A 19,688-nucleotide genomic window follows, 5' to 3' on the forward strand; every position below is an offset into this window, starting at 1 on the left:
GAAAGAAAAAGGAATCAGATCTGATAGAATTCCAGTGATGAATCCCACAAGTCATTGTACTTGGCTAATGTCAAAAAAATCATTTGCTGTGTGGAAGTGAAACAAATAATAATTCATACAGACTGTGACTCATTGTATGCACTTAGTAGTTGCTGCAGGAAACTTCACAAGAGGTGAAGACAACAGCCAAGCAAAGATTTTCAGATTAAAATCTAGTATCCCAGCTGCCATCTTTATGTAAGATTTGCATTGCTTTATTAGTCCTGAAAAGATAGATAGAAATAAGTGAAAGAGCTGCAAAGGAGATCAATAATCATAGTTAAAAGGAAGACAATATCTCCACAGTTCAAGTTTAATAATAGCAGTTGAAAAAGATGGTAGGGCTCAGAAATGTCAGTCTGCTAGGCTTCATGCATCAGATCCCATAACGGTGTTTTGTTTCAAATGAAAAGGAAAGAACTTGTTTTGTAGAAGGAGAAGGCAGACAAATAGGCCTCTCACAACTCTGCAGCTATGAATGTGCAGCAGAGCTTTCTTCTCAAAAGCACAAAAACATAACAAGAAATTGACTGCGTATGTGCAGAATAAAAATAACTGTTAGATAAAGGAAACCTTGAAGCAGTACTCATGAATTTGGATGTCACTGTCATTCTTTGAAAGTGTGGAATGTGATGAAAAGGTACAATCGAATGGCAGAATGGAAGATGGAAATTAGCACAAGGCTAGTACAGTGGGGCTGTGAATAACGTATCTCCCTGTGTACTATACCAGTTTCTGTTTTTTGATTGAGACCATCCTGTCCTGTCTGTATGTTAAAAGATGCTGTTTTCTTCCCTCAAAACAAATTACCCCATCCCATTTTAAAGTACTGCTCATATTGTAATTGGTTGCCCAAACTTTGTATGTTATGAGAAACACTTCATATATGCTATGGTTTATTTAAGGTACTTGCTCTGGGACACTGAAGACTAATATTTTGTAAGGGAATATATCATGCAGGGGTGTACTACTTTATTTAGTTCAGAGTCCACTTACCATACTTGAGACGTTTGGGGGGGCACATTACTGCATTAAGAATTTATCTAATTGTTATACCCACCACAGTCAAAGGCGCACCTCAGTCATGGAACAAAAAACAAACACAGGTGGTTTCAGAGTTACTTCAGCCTGCAACTTGCAAGATAACATTAACAAATAGTATCCTTGCTACAACAGTGCAAACATAATAGTGCAAATACATGTGAAAGTAGTTTTCAAAATGCTAAAACTGTACAAATTCAGATGAAAGTTTACCAAAAGCAGTCAGGAAAAACCCAACATCAATGCAGGCAGAAAAACCTGAACATCAGTACAGGTAGAAGAAAAAAGACTTAAAATGAGTATCAGTGCAGGTGCAAAAAACTGAACATCAGTTCTGGCAGAAAAATAAACTGAATATCAGTACAGGTGAAAATAAAATTGAACATCAGTACAGGAAGAAAAAATTATCGTCAGTACAGGCAGAAAAAACTGAACATCAGTGCAGGTGAAAAAATAAAATAAAAACTGAAGTCTGTGCCAGTGTGTGTGTGTGTGTGTGTGTGTGTGTGTGGGGGGGGGGGGGTGGGGGGGGGGACTGAACTTCAGTGCAGTCTCAAAAAAAAAAACTGAACATTAGTGCAGGCGGAGAAAAATTGGACATCACTACTGGCAGAAGAACTGAATATCAGTGCAGGTGGAAGAACGTATCTGTGTGACAGCTAAAGAGAAAGAAAATTTCACTCTAACAATCCCCCTTGACCAATTGGTTATGCACAGCAATTCTAGCACACACAAGCTATGTACAGGTGTGAAGAAAGAATTTGTCTGAAACAACCTTCCACTCTCCACCAACTGGTTATGCAGAGCAACTGTGACAAAAGGAGGTACTGCCAGCACAGCTAACTGGAATTTTGTAAATAATTATCTGTCATTTGTGAATTTCAAATTGACTTGTACAAGATGCTTGTGTTACAAATGTATTAGAACTGTGGGTCATACAAGATGCTTGTGTTACAAATGTATTAGAACTGTATGTCATATGTATATCAAACTGACTTGTACAGATGTTTATGTTGAAAAGGCATTTGTAAAGTGCTTGTTCTTGAACTGTATGCACAGTGTGCCTTAATGAAGATAACAGAAATGAACATGCACTATTGTAACTGTTTAAATGTATATGTTTTAAAAGAGGAAACTGGATGGTTAACTTCAGTGCAGCAAATTTAGAAAATATATGAAATTAAATCACTTTCTAGGCTAGGCCATAAAGATGCTATCTCATAGGTTTGATGGCAGCCAGAGGCACACAATTTGTACTAGGAAGCTTCCTGTATTGTCTTTGGGGGTGGTCTAATTACTAGTCTTGAAATGTGGAGGAATGCAATTGTTTTATGTCTTCCAGCACCAGCTAAAGAGCTGAGCAAAAGCCCTTGTGTATGTAATTTTACAGATAGGTGCTAAGTCCTGCCAGCTTCTAGCAATGTGGGGTTTGCATGGGAACTAGAAGTCAGATGACAAGGAGTGATGTCATTCTGCAAGCTATCCCAGCAGTAATATTTTAGATATTATTTTGAGAAGTCTCTTAGTGAGACAGACCATTCTGTATTCTGTCTTGGACCTGACTACAAGAAGAACCATTCACCACATCATCTGCCTTGTTCTAATTAAGTAAGTTATTAGGGAATAGTAACTATCTTAGATATAGTCAGGAATATAGTGAAGCTTAGTTTAAATATTGTTTTTCTTTATTTGTTTGAGACTGTCCTTCAATGTTGTTTTAAATATTTCCTGTGATTTCGAACTCTGATATCACTGTGAATATATACTCAGTATTTTCTTGTTCTTTTATTATTTATTATTAAATATATTTAAACCTGTCATTGTGGCTGATCTTTGTAGAGACATTTAAGTTTTGAGAGTACTTGCATATTTATTTGGTGACACTGTGTGGGCCACTCCCAAGAGCATTGTTCTTGGTCAAACTATTGTTTCTATAAAAATGGACACCTTTTAAGGGCCTTAAAGTAGCTGGTGAGGGGCTCTGGTGGCAGTGGTAACTACCTTATAGTCTGGGTAGAAGGGGGCATAGCTAGTAAACTTCTTCTAGCCTTTCCCAGGGGACAGTGTGTGTAAAACAAATCTCAAGGAATGTGTGTGTCAGCTACTTGGGCAAGGGCATGGAGCACTGGTTGGACAGAGGGAGAGTGTTGGAGGACTTGGCTTGGAACCCTGGCTAAGGAATCAACACTATAACTGTATAGTGGGGAGTCTTACTGGGGTTCTGGGGAAAGAGAGAGGAACCAGCCCCAGACTGACCATAGTCTCTGTAGTCTCTGTATGCTCCTAAGGGAAAATGCACTTGATGCAGAGAGCTACATCTGGAAATACTGTGTGTGTACCTGTAATCCTCTCAGTGCACGTCCCCCACTAGTGCCAGTTGTGATGAGTGACACTCCTTGATTACTGGCCCAGAGGTGGTGGGGCATCACGTATTTATTGGTTGGCAGTGGTAGGATATCCACATCATATATTTATTGGTTGACAGTGGTGCAATCACCACATCACATATTGGTAACAGTGATGTGGTTATTGAACTCCTATAACCTATAAACAGTGGTCATTAAAGAAGGCATTTGTACTCTCAAGCATCCCACATGGGACACATTCAGAGTTTTATATCACAACAGTTGTATTTATTTTTGTCAGATTAGTTAGTCAGGGAGTCCAGGCAAGGATGTCAGTAGAGGATTATGGCAAGCTGACAAGGAGCCATTTGGCTGAGATGTGTCAAGCCAGAGGACTAGTGCATGCCGTCCTGACTAAAGGAGAATCATTGCATACTTAGTCACAGCTGCATCACAGACAGCAAACAGGAACACAACCAGACTGGCCTTGGGGATATACAACTCTCAGAAAATGGGTAGTTCAACTTTTCCTTAGAGGACTTAAAATTCCATCTGGAGTTAAATAGATTGGAACTGAAGGCCACACATTTGGAACTAGAATCAGCAGAGAGACTGCAGCATTTGGATGCTGAAGAAAAAGAGAAACAGATGGAACCAGAATCAGCAGAGAGAGTGAGATATCTGGAAGCTGAAGAAAATGAGAGGCAGAGGCTACATGAAAAGGAAATGCTGACTCTTCGCCAGAGTCGTGGAGGTAATGAAGGAGGGAATAACTGAACCCCAGAAGCAGTAAAGGTCAGTAAATTACTTCCACAATTTAAAGAGAGTTAACATTTTGATAGTTTTATTTGTATGTTTGAAAGGGTATGTAAACAGTATAATGTTGACCAAGGGTGCTGGGTACAGCTCCTGACTGCCTTACTCCGTGGTAAAGCTGCAACTGGTATTTCTAAATTGTCTGATAGGGATTGTTTAAATTATAATACAATTCAAATTTGTTTATTGGAATGCTTTACATTAACACCTGAAGCTTAAAGAAAAAAGTTTCTGAGCACAGACGCAAGGCAGATGAAAACATGTGTGATTATAATACTGAGTTAAGCACTTATTTTCATAGGTGGGTGAGTGGGTGTCAGGTCACCATATTTGAAGGTCTGGCAGACTTTTTGGTGAGGGAACAAGCCCTTAGCACTTTGCCTGAGTACATGAGAATCTGGTTGGCAGACAGGGAATGCAACATTGCAGATGATTTGTGGAAAAACGGAGACCTATACCTAGCAAGCAGGGCATCACTGCTCAGGAAAGGGATACCCAGTGCTGCACAAGGGTATAAGGGAGCCCATGGTGGGCAGCTTAAACCACCCAAACAGAGTCTGCCAGTAACAGGGGAAGACACTAGTTCAGGTAAAAGGCCAGGATCAAGGATTAAATGTAACCAGTGGGGCCATAGGTTTGTACTAGGCTAACTGCCCTTGTGAGCCATTGTAAGCCTAGCCAACTATCCCTTGTGAGACTCAAACCCTGCACCTTGTGTTTGAAAGGCAAACACTTTAACCATTAGGCCACCCTCTCAACCTAATCATATAGATGCCCACAGAGGCAAGGTGGGGAACAAAAGTTAGGGGAGCTAGCAAATTGGAAATGACAGAATGCCAGACAGGCCACATACTTGAAGGCAGGGCTGCTGAGGTGGCTACTTCAAGGAGGGAGCTACCCTGTAGCAGTGAGACTGAAGGTGAGCCACAGTTGCTGGTGGGTACTGATATTCCCTTGAACAGAGTGACTGCAATGGCAGAGGTAAGCAGTAGTACCTAGGCTGACAGTGAAGCAGCACTGTCAGAGGATACCAGACTTCATGTGGAAGGGGACCTGGGATGGATTACAAAGAGAGAGAGTTGAGGCAGGCTCAACTCTCAGACCCTACATTACAAGGCTTGAGGGAGATAGCTAGGGAGGCACCTGATTCTCAAGAAAAAAGGGGATTCCATATGCTGGAACAAAGGGTTACTGTATATAGAATAGACCCTTGAGGGAGGGGTTGAGAGTGAGAGAATACAGCAGTTGGTAGTGCCCAGAGCCTACCGTCTGGCACTTCTAGCCATAGCCCATGACATTCCCTTTGCAGGTCATATGGTCATAAAGCATACCAAGAGACATATTATGCAGAACTTTTATTGTCCTGGGATTGCAAGGGATGTAACAGGGTAATGCAGGACCTATGAGCAGTGCCAAAAAGTAGGCAAGGTAAGAGACAAGGTCAAAGCTCTTTTGATGCCTTTGTCTGTGATTCAGGAGCCATTTCAGAGGGTATCTATGGATATTGTGGGGCCTTTGAGTACCCCAAGTTCCACAGGGAAGAAGTATATCCTAGTGGTAGTAGATTAGACTACCAGATACCCTTAGGCAGTGTTCCTATCCTCCAGTGAGGCAGAAAAGGTAGTAAATGCTTTATTTTTAGCTGGGTAGGTTTCCCAAAAGAAATACTAACTGATAGAGGTCCCAATTTCATGTCAGACCTGCTGGCTTGTCTGTAGAACCACTGTGGGGTGAAGCACTCAAAGACCACCACTATCATCCCCAGACTAATGGCTTTGTGGAGAGATTAAACTCTAGACTAAAGACCATGCTACAGGCATTTGCAGATCAGTTTAAAAGGGAGTGAGACAAATATTTGCAATAACTGTTCTTTGCATACAGAAAGGTACCCAGGAATCCAGGTGTTTTTCACCCATTGAGCTGCTGTATGGGCATAGGGTGAGGGGGACCTCTAGATTTGATTGGCGATGAGTGGGAGGATGAGTGTGAATCCCACAAGGAGTCTGTTGTGCCATATGTCCTAAACCTCAGGACAAGGCTCAGAGAACTTATGGGCTTGGCCCAAGAGAACCTGGCAGGAACCTAACAACAAAAAAAAATCTGGTATAACAGGAATGTTTGAGCCAGAAAGTATGCTGTGGGGCAGCAGGTTATGGTTTTCATTCCTGTCAGACACAATAAGCTGCAGGCAGCTTGGGATGGAGCCTTCAAAGTGGTAAGGAAGGTCAGTGATGTTAACTACATTGTGGATCTACTAGGCAGGAGGTAGGAGCACAAATTGTACCATGTTAACACCATGAAACCTTACTGTGACTGGGCTGCACTTGTGCTATATATTTGTAATAGGAGGCCGGAGGAGTTTGAGAGGAATCTATGGCTACAGCAAGCCAGCCAGCAAAATCCCAAGTTACTATGGTGGAGCCTAGTGTTGCAGACATATGATATGACAGTGCAACACTGTAGTGGGGCTAGCAAAACCAAGGCACATGGAATCTCAAGACAGAGTATGGGGTAATGTATTCCCAGATAGGCTTATCCCTCTCAAGCAACATTTCTCAAGGCGCACTAGCTTGAGTTTCCGAAGGGGGGTGATGAATGGAGGCACTGCCAGAACAGCTAGCTGGAATTTTGTAAATAATTATATGTCATTTGTGAATATCAAATTGATTTATGCAATATGCTTGTGTTACAAATGTATTAAAACTGTGGTCATACAAGATGCTGGTACTACAAATGTAGTAGAACTGTATGTCATGTGTATATCAAACTGACTTGTGCAGATGTTTATGCTGAAAAGATATTTGTAAAGTGCTTGTGTTTGAAATGTATGCACAGTGTGCCTTACTGGAGAGAACAGAAATGCACATGCACTGTTGTAACTGCTTAAATGTATATGTTTTAACAGAGGAAACTGGAGGGTTAACCTCAGTCAGGCAAACTTTAACAAATATCTGAAATTAAATCACTTTCTAGGATAGGCCATAAAGTTGCTATCTCACAGGTTTCAAGACAGCCAGAGACACAAACTCTGTACTAGGATGCTTACTGTATTATCTTTGGAGTGAACTAATTGCTAGTCTTGAAGTGTGGAGCAATGCAATTATTTTATGACTTCCTGCACCAGCCAAAGATCTGAGCAAAAGCCCTCGTGTGTGTATTTTTATAGGTAGGTGCTAAGTCCTGCCAGCTTCCACAATGGGGGGTTTGCATGGGAACTAGAAGTCAGATGAAAAGAAGTGATGTCATTCTGCAAGCTATCCCAGCAGTAATATTTTAGATATTATTTTCAGAAGTCTCTCAGTGAGACAGAGCATTCTGTATTCTGTATTAGTATTAATATTACACAGTAAAATTGGACACCCTTTGTTAAGGACCTTAACGTAGCTGATGGAGGGTTCTTTTGGCGGTGGTAACTACCTTATAGTCTGGGCAGAAGGGGGCATAGCTAGTAGACCTATGCCAGCCTTTCCCAGGTGTGTACATGTGTGTGTGTGTGTGTGTGTGTGTGTGTGTGTGTGTGTGTGTGTGTGTGTGTGTGTATGTGGGTATGTGTGTGTGTGTGTGTGTGTGTGTGTGTGTGTGTGTGTGTGTGTGTGTGTGTGTGTGTGTGTAAAAATAATCTCAAAGAGTGTGTGTATCAGCTACTTGGGCAGGGACATGAAACACTGACTGGACAGAGGGAGAGTGGTGGAGGACTTGGCTTGGAACCCTGGCTCAGCTCTATAGCTGTGCCAGTGGGGAGTCTTACTGAGGATCTGGAGAAAGAGAGAGGAACCAGCCCCAGACTGACTGTAGTCTCTGTGTGCTTTTAAGGGAGATTGCACTTGATGCAGAAAGATGCATCTGAAAATACTGTGTGTGTACCTGTTATCCTCCCAGTGAATGTTCCCCACAGGTGCCAGTGGTGAGGAGTAAGGCTCTTCGATTACTGGTCCAGTGGTGGGTCATCACAACAACTATAACACAATTCTTGCATTTACCTCAGAAATGCATGCTAAGTCAGGATGACGCATCAAAATTGTAATGACTAAACTATAACACAATTCTTGCATTTACCTCAGAAATGCATGCTAAGTCAGGATGGAGCATCAAAATTGTAATGACTATACTTAGTACAGTATGTTTGCAAATATCTCACAGGCAATTTTAAAATATGCATATTAGATAAGAATATGCACCCTTACCTAAGCATATATACCACTCAGTAAATTTCATAGATTTAACCAGCCCGACCAAGTAAAGCAGATTACTGTTTTATAATTAATGTTGCTCACACTCAAACTCAGGTAAAGTAGGTACAGTTCTTTCTCAAATATGCAACCTATGCACAGCACACACGTCAGTCAATGAATTATATAAAAATTGAAATTCCTTGCCATATAAAATTTTGATTCAACCTTTTTTCTCCCTTAAAATCAAAAATAGAGATATAGGCCTGGATGTCATGGCATATGATGTTTCAAATTGCATTCCTAATCACTTTATACATCTTACTAAAGACCAAAAGTGAAGGATAAAACAAAAATTAAGGGATGAGGAAACAAAGATCAGAAACTAGAACTCATGTTAAATCTTGCATATACTTAGAGACATTAGAGTAGGTTTTCCATTAGCATGTGTTTTCTGAAGGGTAATACATCTGAAACTCAAATGCTTGCCATTACTTCCAGGAAAACTGTATATTTCACAATGAACAGACAAAAATGGTGTAAAATCTGGGATTCCTCTGAGTATTTTGGACAAAGTATAACAAAAGGTTAAAACTGCAGGAAGAAGCTTTAATCAGCCTTCACATCACTGAAAACACATACACACAGACAATAAAATCAGTCTATCCCACAATTAGTATTTATATATTAAAGTAAACTCTGATATGCTGAACAGCCAGAGGGGAAGAAAAAAATGGCACTGAATTCTGAAAACAAATACAGACACTTTTATCTCAACCTCACACAATAAAGCACTTCAACTTACATCACAGAAGTTTACTTTACTCTTGCATACAATGACAGTCAAACAGCCATATTACTCAAATTATTTGCTAAAGAAATCCAGACAAAGCTTAGGGGTATGGGGCACAAAGGCCCAAAAAATCAGTGACACTACAATAATTTTCTTAAAGTTAATAGAACAGGTTTTATGTCAACATGTGTTTTCCAAACAGTTATGACATTAAATATGACTGGTGTAATCTGTGTCTTTTTATAACCTTTGTTTACCAGGTAAGCCAAGACCATTGAAGAGAAAGTAAACAAATGGAGGTGGATGGAATCAAACTTAGTACCCTTAACTATAAAAAGCAACTCATTAACAGTTCACAGCCAGTAATCTATTAATCTTCAGAAAATATCAGTACTATTCTGCAATTAACTGTGCCATTCTGTTATTTGCTGACTTAATCTCACTTACTTACCATATATTCAAATTTTAGAATGAGCACGGAAAAAAATACACAAAATCAGGAACGCTTTGCAAAGTCAGATATAGTTGTGACACCCCCCCCCCCCCCACACTGCCTTCTCAATCTCTTTTAAAGAGATTGACTGCAGTCAGTAATTTACCAGAAAATCAAAAGTTTTAAAAGGGGCATGGAAGAATACATAACAGAACCAGGAATGTTTTTTAAAGTTAGACAGCTGTGATTTCCTCCCACCCTCTCAAGTGGAATCAATGATTTAGAAGAAAACCAGAAAAATCAAATGTTCTAAAAGGAAGAGAGAAGAATACTGCACACAATCATAAACACGTTTTAAAGGTCAGACACAGTGAACCCTGACTGTAATCCTTACTGATTTATCAAAGAATCATAAGTTTTACAAGGGACAAACATGACTGTCAACGTTTTGAATTCTGGACAAGGGCAAAAATAATGAAAGACAAAAAAAAAAAAAAAAAAACAGATACAGATTTTAAATATTGCTGTTATAAATCTAGAAAGTTACTAACATAAGTTTTGTATTAGCATTGATATACTGAAGTTTGAAACTCAAGTGACTGTTATTTAGTGAATTCAGTTTTCAGTTATTGGCCATAAAACCACAAATTGTATGCGGAAAACAAAAAGTAACAGGTAAAAAATCTGGACATAGCTGAGAAGTATAGTAGGGCTGCTTTTTTTTGTGAAACCCTTACCTGTCTCTTATCTTCTTCATCATGATTTGCCAGAAAAATCAAACATGTTTGAACAGCAGAAAAAAAAAGGGAAAAAAAAACAGGAATGATTTGCAGTCAGACAGTTCTGAACTACTCCCCCCTTTTAACTTTACACAAGCATACATCAGTGTCAATAACTCACATGCTCACATATACAAACATAAGAAAACACACAGTTGCAGTGATTTTAAAACAAGTACATCTCACTCTTGCAAACAAATTACTCACACACCAACATTACATGCATGCAAACACACATGCATGCAGTCACTTGCTTTCCTAGTTCACACAAGCATATATCACTCTTGCAAAAGCACAAACATTACAAACGTACAGACACATAAACAGTTGTGCTTCTTTTCAACTTAATTTATACAAGCACACATCACTCCTGCAAACAAACAGCTCATACACGAGCATTACATAGATACAAATGCAATCAAACACGTATGCACTTAGGTTACATAGACACACAAAACTTACACGTATAAGAGATTCTATAACATTGCAAAAAAAAAAAATAATATATATATATATATATATATATATATATATGTATGTATATATATATATATATATATATATATATATATATATATATATATATCCAAGCCACTGTAATACCAAGGAAACCTGCATGCTTCTGCAGCATTATTTCCTCAATGTGCCTACATACGTACTGATATGTGGTTAACTGGGAGGTCCTGAACTGAGATGAAAGTGACAGGATCCAGTTAATGGCACAGTGGCCATAGAATAACAGTTATCTTTGAAAACTTGACAGCAACAGCCCTGGGGCATGCCACAGGTCACATAAAATACTTTTGTGGGCTGAACTGTGGCCCACGGTCAGGCTGTTGGACACCCAAGATATTGTATCAGTGATTCGATTCCACTTTCAACAAATGTAGTGGAGTTAATTGCCTGGATGGAAAACTTGTTTTGAAGCACTTTTACTTCAAAGTATGGAAATGTCTCTTTTGTCCAAAATGAAGTCTGCATCTAGGTGGTAGCACAGTTAAGGGTGTTACTCATTTCTCTATGGTTGTAAGACCATGAATTTTGTATAAGTAAGGGGGTATGAATTTCCTGTTTTAGCAGCAAAGGGAGTTTAAAAGTTTTGGGCTTCAAAGACTTGCTAAAGTTATCATTAGCAGCAGAAGAGTCATTAAACAATCATTTTAAATTAAGTTTGCATACATATTCTCTTAAATTATTTAACATTATTTAACAATTAAATTATTTAATTTAGTGTGTTCTGCTGCAGTGAAAGACCAGCCTTTGGTTAGTACATCTATTTCAGAACCCAATAAAATGCAAAACCCCTCTACACTCCCCAAGTGCTTCAATGATCACCTCCCTACTTATATTCAGCAACAATCACCACACTAGACCAAATCACATTTATACAAAGACTGCCGCAAATTATCAAAGTTTAACCATAACACTTTTAATCAAATTCTCTCCACCATTAACTGGTCTTTTCTTCATTATCTTCCCCTGGAAGAGGTTGTACTTAAATTTAATACAATCTTCCTAAATACGCTTATTTCCCTAGCACCTATCAGGAAAATTCACATTAAATCTAACTATGCCCCTGGCTAACTCATGACACTCATGCACAACAGAGACAACACCTGGAAAACCTGGAACAAACACAAGACTTCACCCAGTTTGCAATAGTACAAAGAACTGTGCAACTTAGCAAAAAAAAAAAAACAAATCAACCCTGACAAAAAAAAAAAAAAAATTCTATCTAAACCCTCAAACTAACCCAAAAATAACCCCAAGAATTTCTGAAATACTGTTAACAAACTACTCCATCCTGGAAAAAACCTCTGTACCAAATCCCTTCCCTAATAACACCGACTTCCAAACTGCAACACTTCTTAATACCTTCTTCATTGATTCTATCCAAAAACTAACTAAGCAGATAATAATAACTACACCTACTCCACCAACTCTAATTCTCCCATATTTACTCTGAAACCCATACCCACTGCCTATATCAAATCTCTACTTAGCAAACTCAAACATTGCTCCCTTTCCACTGACAACTACCTGCATTCTACATTAAACTTGCATCAAATTCCATAGCTTACCTCATCTCCATATTAACAAATAGGTCTACTCAAGCATAGCCATTGATATATAGAAACATGTTATAGGTTCATAGGTTCATACTAGGCTATCTGCCCTAGGACATTTATAAGCTTAGCCAGAGTGTGTTTGGCTTTCGCCACCCATTTTAAATTAATTTTGCTATGCCCTTTTTCGAGGTTAGTATACTGTGCCTCTGTCTAACAGTGACACAGAAGTGATGCCTGGGGTAAACCTACGATCTCCCATCCACTCATCAAGATTTTTCTTGAAGAGAGTCAATGAGGGACTCTGCCTAACCTGGACTGGGATTTTATTCCAGAGTGAAGGGAGCCTCTGGGTTATGAATCTGTCCCACCAGCATGTCCTATTTATTTCAGTGCTGAGGTTCAAGTCTCTCGAGCACGTAGCTCGATGGGATTTGGATTTTCTGAGGTGCAGCATGTCCATTAATTCCGGGTTGGACATGGCTTTATTCGTCAGGCACAGATTGCCTCTGAGCAGGCAGTATGCCACTGGAGTTTCTTTAACTGGGCAGCATATGGCATCTGTTTGAGCCCTTTGATCCTCTTGGTGAGGTACTTTTGGGGTCTTTCCAGTTGCTGCAGGTGTCTGGTAAGGTACATCCCAAAAGGGGCATTGTACTCAGTTATGGGCCTGATGAGGGATGAGTAAAGAGGCACGATGACCTCCCCTGATCTAGATGTGAACCCCTTCATGATTAGGTGGGCTGTATAAAATGTTCTTCTAACCACTTTGGCCACGTGGTTGTCAAATGAGAGATTGCTATCAACTTGGGTCCCCAGGTCCCTAATTACTTCTTTTGTACTTAATAGATTACCACCTATGTGGTAATTTGTGGGCACTTTGTTTTTGCCAAAGGGGATGACTATACACTTTTTGGCGTTTAGCTTGAGGCCATGGCTCTGGCACCAGTTGTCTGTTTCTATGAGGCCCTTTTGGAGGATGCTTGTGTTGGCTGGAGAGTCGATTATGGCGCCCAGTTTGCAGTCATCTGCGAATTGGTCAGCCACAGTCCTTTCATGTTGACCTGTACCTCCGAGAAATATATACCAAACAAGAGAGGTCCCAGGACTGAGCCTTGTGGGACGCCACTTGTAACTGGTTTGGAGTCTGACATGGCTCCAGCAATTCTAACCATGTGGGTTCTGTCCTTGAGCCAGTTTGCAACCCATCTAGTGACATAGTGGGTTATATTTAAGCTGGTTAGCTTATCTATAATGCCCGAGTGGGGTATTGTATCGAAGGCTTTTGCGAGGTCCAGGTAGGCTGTGTGGACCACCTTCCCCTCGTCAAGGGCCTTGGTGACTGTTTCAAAGAAATCAACCATGTTTAAGAGGCAGGATCTGCCCTTAACAAAGCTGAACTGGGTAGGATCCAGTGTCTGTAGGTCCCCAATATCTTTATTTATGAGGTCCATGATGATCCTTTCCATAGCTTTGCAGACCAAGCTAGTCAGGCTTATGGGGCGATAGTTTCCAGGATCCGTTGAGGCACCACCTTTGTGGAGAGGGACCACTGTTGCTGTACGCCACTCTTTGGGTACATATCCTGTAGTAAGGCTGAGATTGAACAGTAGTTTTATGTTTGGGTTTAGCTCTTCTTGGAGTTCATGTAGGACGCAGCCTGGGACACCGTCTGGTCCCATTGATGCTGTGTTTTTTGCTTTGGAGAGGGTGGCTCTTATCTGAGCATCTGAGATGTCAGGGGGGCAGCACTCTGCTGGGATAGATATTTGCCCTTTTGGTGGGGAGAGGGGGAGAAGTTTGCGCTGAACCTGTCAGCTAGGATGTTGGCAATGTCTGTGGGTTTGGTGTATTTTTTGTCATTTTGGACTAATTCTGAGCATATCTGGGAATTCCCACCTAGGTTCCTAACATAACTAAAGAAAGCCTTGTGATTATCCTTAGTGTCCTGTGCAATTTTTCTCTCGAAGCTGGCCTTAGACGATTTTATGAGTGCCTATAGTTTTTTGCTAATACTGATCAGAGATGCCTTCCCTTTTTGGGATTTTGCTCTATCATGTAGTAGCTTCCTCCTTCTGTTGTATAGTTTGTTTATGGCTGGGGTCCACCAGACAGGACGTCTGCCTTTGGAGGATTGGGTCTTGGTTTTATTTGGGGTTGCAAGATCCATGCATTCCTGAAGGTGTTCATAGAATGCGTTTATAAAGGATTCTGCAGTCTGGTCCATATTTTCCACAGGCCCGGGGGCTTTGAAGGATTCCACCTCAGTTTTGAGGAGTGTGAAATTTGCTTTAGAGAAGTTTTTCACTGTGGTTTTCTGGGCAGGGGATGGGGTCGGGATTTGAATATCCAGTGAGATTAGTTTACGGTCTGATCTTAACAGTGAGGGATACACTTCTGGTCTGGAGCACAGAGTCCCCATGTTGGTGATGATCAGGTCCAGTATGTTTTCCCCTCTTGTGGGAGTGGTAACAAGTTGTTCCATAGCATTTGAGTTTATAAATTCTAGGAACCTTTGGGCTAGGGTGTTGGAGCTAGAGTAATGCTCCCGGTCTATGTTTGGGTAGTTGAAGTCGCCCAATATAATGATGTTTGGAGAGACCTTCATATTTTCCAGTGTTCTCAGCAAGGCCGAGTGGGGTTCCTGGGTTTGGGAGGGTGGTCTGTAGCAGGCTATAAACTGGAAGGCAGTTTTACCCATTGTTAGTTGCACATGGATAGTCTCTGATGCTTCGTGCTGTGCCACCAACCTGGAGGTGTGGGTATCTTTGACGAATATTGATACTCCCCCTCCTTTTGTGGTTTGGTCCAAGTTTTAGGGCCGAAAAGCATGGTATGAGGTATAACCTGGTAGTGCTGGGGTGCTCTCACAAGCCTTGAACCAGGTTTCTGTTACTGCACAGATATCGATGTTCTCCATGCTAAGGAGAGTTTTGAGTGTGTGCATCTTGAGGTTTAGACTTCTGGCATTGAATAGCATTACTCTTAGTTTCTTATCCCTTGTGATACCTATGGAGATGGGTTTGTCTTTTGAGCCTTGCCTAAAAAAGGCACTATGGGGGTAGCAAGAGCCTTTGCCAATATCCGAAAACCCAGGGGTGACAGGTGAAAGCCATCCCTAGCGAAGCATCGTGGCTTGTCGAGCATGTCATCCCAGGCTGACAGGCATTGGATCCCCTTTGAATGACACCAATACTTAAGCCAATTGTTGAAATTGATCATCTTGTCTTCATATTGTGGCATCATTCTTGGTGAGGGTAAGATGCTACTCAAGGTCAGGGTCATACCGGCCTGGGCTACATGCTCAGAGAGCTCCTCTATGTCTCTTTTCATGTAGTCCAGGGAGGTACATCTCAGGTCATTCACACCAGCATGGACAATGACTGAGTCATATTTGTAGGGGCTGTGACTGTTCGGCACACTGGCTTTGTGAGCTATGTGTTGCATGTGTTTTGTTTTGGGGTAGCGGTTGCTTGGGTGTCTGCTTTGGAGGTCTCTGCTGCTTAGGCAGATTTTTATTTAGAGCCTCAGAGTATGTTTTTGTGTGTTTATGTGTTTGGTTTGCTGTCGTTGTAGGTCTATGTGAGACTGGAATTGTAGTGAGTGCGGTTTCCTTCTCCTGCTGACTGGTTACGACAGTACTGAGTTGAGAGAGCTTAGCCTCCAGTTTGGCTATATGGTTGCATCTCTCACATGTGTTGGAATTTGTTGGGAGGAGGAGAGGGTTGTCTGTGTACATGAGGCAGTTGTAACATTGCCTCAAGATTCACAGATTCACCAGCTGGACCGGAGAGGAGATTGACAACTAACCTTTGGACATGCTAGAATAGTATTGGGTATTCCTTTATAATTGAAAAATAATTTTTTAGTGCTGACTTAGTGAGCAAGTGCCAGGTAACTTAAATGCAATGTGTTACAGGTAACTTAAATGCAAAAATGACAAACAGTAACTTTCTTTCAAGTGAAACAAGGAAATAAGTACAGTAAGCAATGCAGATATCACTAGGGATCCACAGAAGCGCTGAAAAGCCAAGTTTTAGGTGAAGTTAGCATTTCAGGGAAATAAGCAAACAAACAACAAGCATACAAACAAAGCTAGATTTAGCAGGCCTGGATCTAGTCTATGCTACAGCAAACAAGGTGTACCAATTTCAGTAAGAAACAGTTTAAATATGCAGGCACTATAAGCCTTTAACCAGAATTTCCCAGCTCAGAAGGGCAGAGTCCAGCCTCTCCTCCCACAAGAGTGCAGACCACGAACATTCTTAATGTAAAATAAATGGCCTGAAGCCCAAGTGCTTAAACCAGAACTAATACACTTTTAGAATAACAGACACTGAGCCCTCAATCAGCAGTTTCCAACTTAGAAGGATGTAAGCTACCTGTCCTGCCACCACAGTGCAGGCCACAAACCTTCTTAATGTAAAACAACTGGTCTGAAGCCCAAGTGCTTAAACTAAAAGGCTTAGAATGAGTTACACCAAGCAGTAATAAATACAACTGAGTACTTTTAAGATGATGCAAAAGCAAAATTAAGTAGGAAGAAACAGAAATACAGTAAAAGCAGATACATTTTTTTTTTTTCATTTATCATTCCTCTACATAAAGGTGGCAACTCTGTAGAACCCTTTAACTTCAGACCTATTGCAATCTTGTCTTCACTTTCAAAGATTCTTGAGAAATGTATCCACAAACAAATACTCTCACACCTACTACAAGAAATCCCCTTTACCCCTACAGAAGTAAACTGAAGCACTATGGGTCTGGTTTCCTGAGGTTAAGTCGTGATATTTTAACTGTTTTAAAGGTTTCTTGCTTTTAGTTTCAAAGTCTGGTAAGGTGTTTGTTGTTATTAATGAGTTTTAATGTTTATTGTTCAGTGCTTTTGAAGCAGTTTTCTCATTTTTATAAAGTAAAATATTTAAATTTATGATGCAACAAGGAGTACATGTTAAAAATATACAGTAAAGTGGCATCCGTGGAGATTGGTAGATGCCGGATAACTGTAGTTTCTGGTTGCTTGAGAATTACTATTAAAAAAAGACCTGAATAATACTTAACCTATACTATTTGTTTGGTTTGACTTGTTCTCAGGTTGGGGGGAGAAGGAACTTATTTCTATCTTCCTTTTTAAAACTCTAAAACTCAAAAAATGTAAGGTATGTTTCTGCGGGGGGAAAACAGAAAGTGCAACACATGAAAATTATACTGTATTTCTTTGGGGTTTTTTGCCAGTTGCTTGAGAGTGCTGGTTGCTTGAGTTGCTGAGAGTTTACTGTACCTCTCGACTGTACAGATTCTCAAAGAATGTCCACATTTTTGCCTCATATTTTTGGTCTGCTCCTCATAAAAATTGTGTTTTTTTGACAAATCACTGGGATGATGAAAGGATTAAAGTCACTAAATAATGACATGCATTTGTGTTTTGGACTTCATATCCTTCATAAAATGCATGCTAACACAAAATCTGTTATTCTAGCAACTTTCTAAGTCTATAACAGCAATATTTAAAATGTGCCCCTATCTTTGGGCTATTGTCCCTCCATTATGTCGGGCTTTGTCCAGATTTCTTAAGGTAAGAGGTTGAGAGGTAAGGTTAAAAGCAATATGTGATGACACATTTGGACTTGGATCTAGTTAATCTATGGCTTTAAAAAGTTGTAGAGTATACGCCTAAGCATGTTTACAGTTGCCAGTAGTTCGGGAAACTGACACGACCCATAATTTTCACCTCTGATACATCTGACTCTTCTGTGCAAATGAGAGAAATTAATCACAGGTAACCTCAGTCATATAATATTATATGAAAAGGCACGTTAGAAACAGGCACATTTTTAAAATACCCTTTTATCAGTAACAGGTACAATTTTAAACATTTATTTTATCATTCTGAAAAATATTGACAATAATCAAAAGCTTTAGACAATTAGTTTTATAGAGGAATTAGAATAGCTGCAATAAACAATAGGAGTCACTGCACTTTTTCCCTGTCCAATAGTCCTTGGTCGCACAGAACAGATGATAAGTACATTTTTCTTGGAACCTTTATTATCATTAATGAAGGTTTACTGGCTGTTTGTTATCTGAAATAGACATACAGACTGCACATTCAGAAAATAATATGATTGCTGCTGTCACTGAAGACTTGAACTCTGAGGCTTTGAAAGTTATAAAATTGCAGTAACTTTGCAACAATGAGCAGGCTGTATACAATACAATATTTTCATAAACTAGCTGAGTGGCTTGTCATGTGATAGAAGACATGAAGTTCTGACTACATAAATGTATTATAAAATTCAATTTTTATGATGCTCAAACCTGCAGTGAAAACCAGTAAATTGTGATAAACAGATAAATCTCTGAATTATTTAGCTTGTCTCAGCACCAACAAATTTATCTGTTGCCTTGCAAGCACCTAGCTTTTTCTTGGAAATAGTAAACATTTGACTTTAAAGTTAAATGACTGTCTAAATATATGTTAAGATATTTAAGAAATAAAACTGTCTCCAGAAATCTACCATCCCCCGGATTCTGCATGCCTTGCACAGCATGCAGGATTGGTGCAGGAGCTCAAGCAGGCAATATGTCTGCTGTGCGATCCAGGAACAGCCTGTAGGGGGCATGCACGACCTCTCCTGCACTAGTCCTGCATGGACTAAGCCCCTATATACAAATCACTCCATTTGCTGAAAAAATCCATGCAAATGAGGTGAATTTGCGATCCAGAAAGCTTGCAACCAGCCGTGCAGAACTAGTGCAATCTGTAGAAATGTACTTGGTTAGAAACCGAGTACATTTCTGCAAAATCCAAAACTGAACCGTGACAGCTCCAAATAAAAGCTGTGTACCAGTCAGGAAGCATACTAATGGCCAAGTATAAGACCATTGGCATTGCAAACAACATAAAAAAATAAAAAAATAAACTTTTACTTTTTCTTTAGCCAATCTCGGCTGTTTAAGAGTAGGGCAGCAGAGCGCAAATGGGATGGGGGGGGGGGGGGATAATAAAATAAATTGAAAATAAGCATTCTAACTAAAATCACTATTCTGCCATGCAAGTCAATGGCAGGCAAAAGACAACATGGCCAGTGAGTAGTGGTTGCTAAGAGGGGAGGCTCAGTGTGAGACATGTAACTATGCATTAGCAGGCAATCCTATGCAAATGAGGGGAATGATAGTGAATCCCAGTTTTCCCCAGCATGCTAGT

The sequence above is a fragment of the Protopterus annectens genome, chromosome 11.part0, assembly GCF_019279795.1.
Source record: "Protopterus annectens isolate FY-2018-M chromosome 11.part0, PAN1.0, whole genome shotgun sequence".
Classification (NCBI taxonomy): domain Eukaryota; kingdom Metazoa; phylum Chordata; order Ceratodontiformes; family Protopteridae; genus Protopterus; species Protopterus annectens.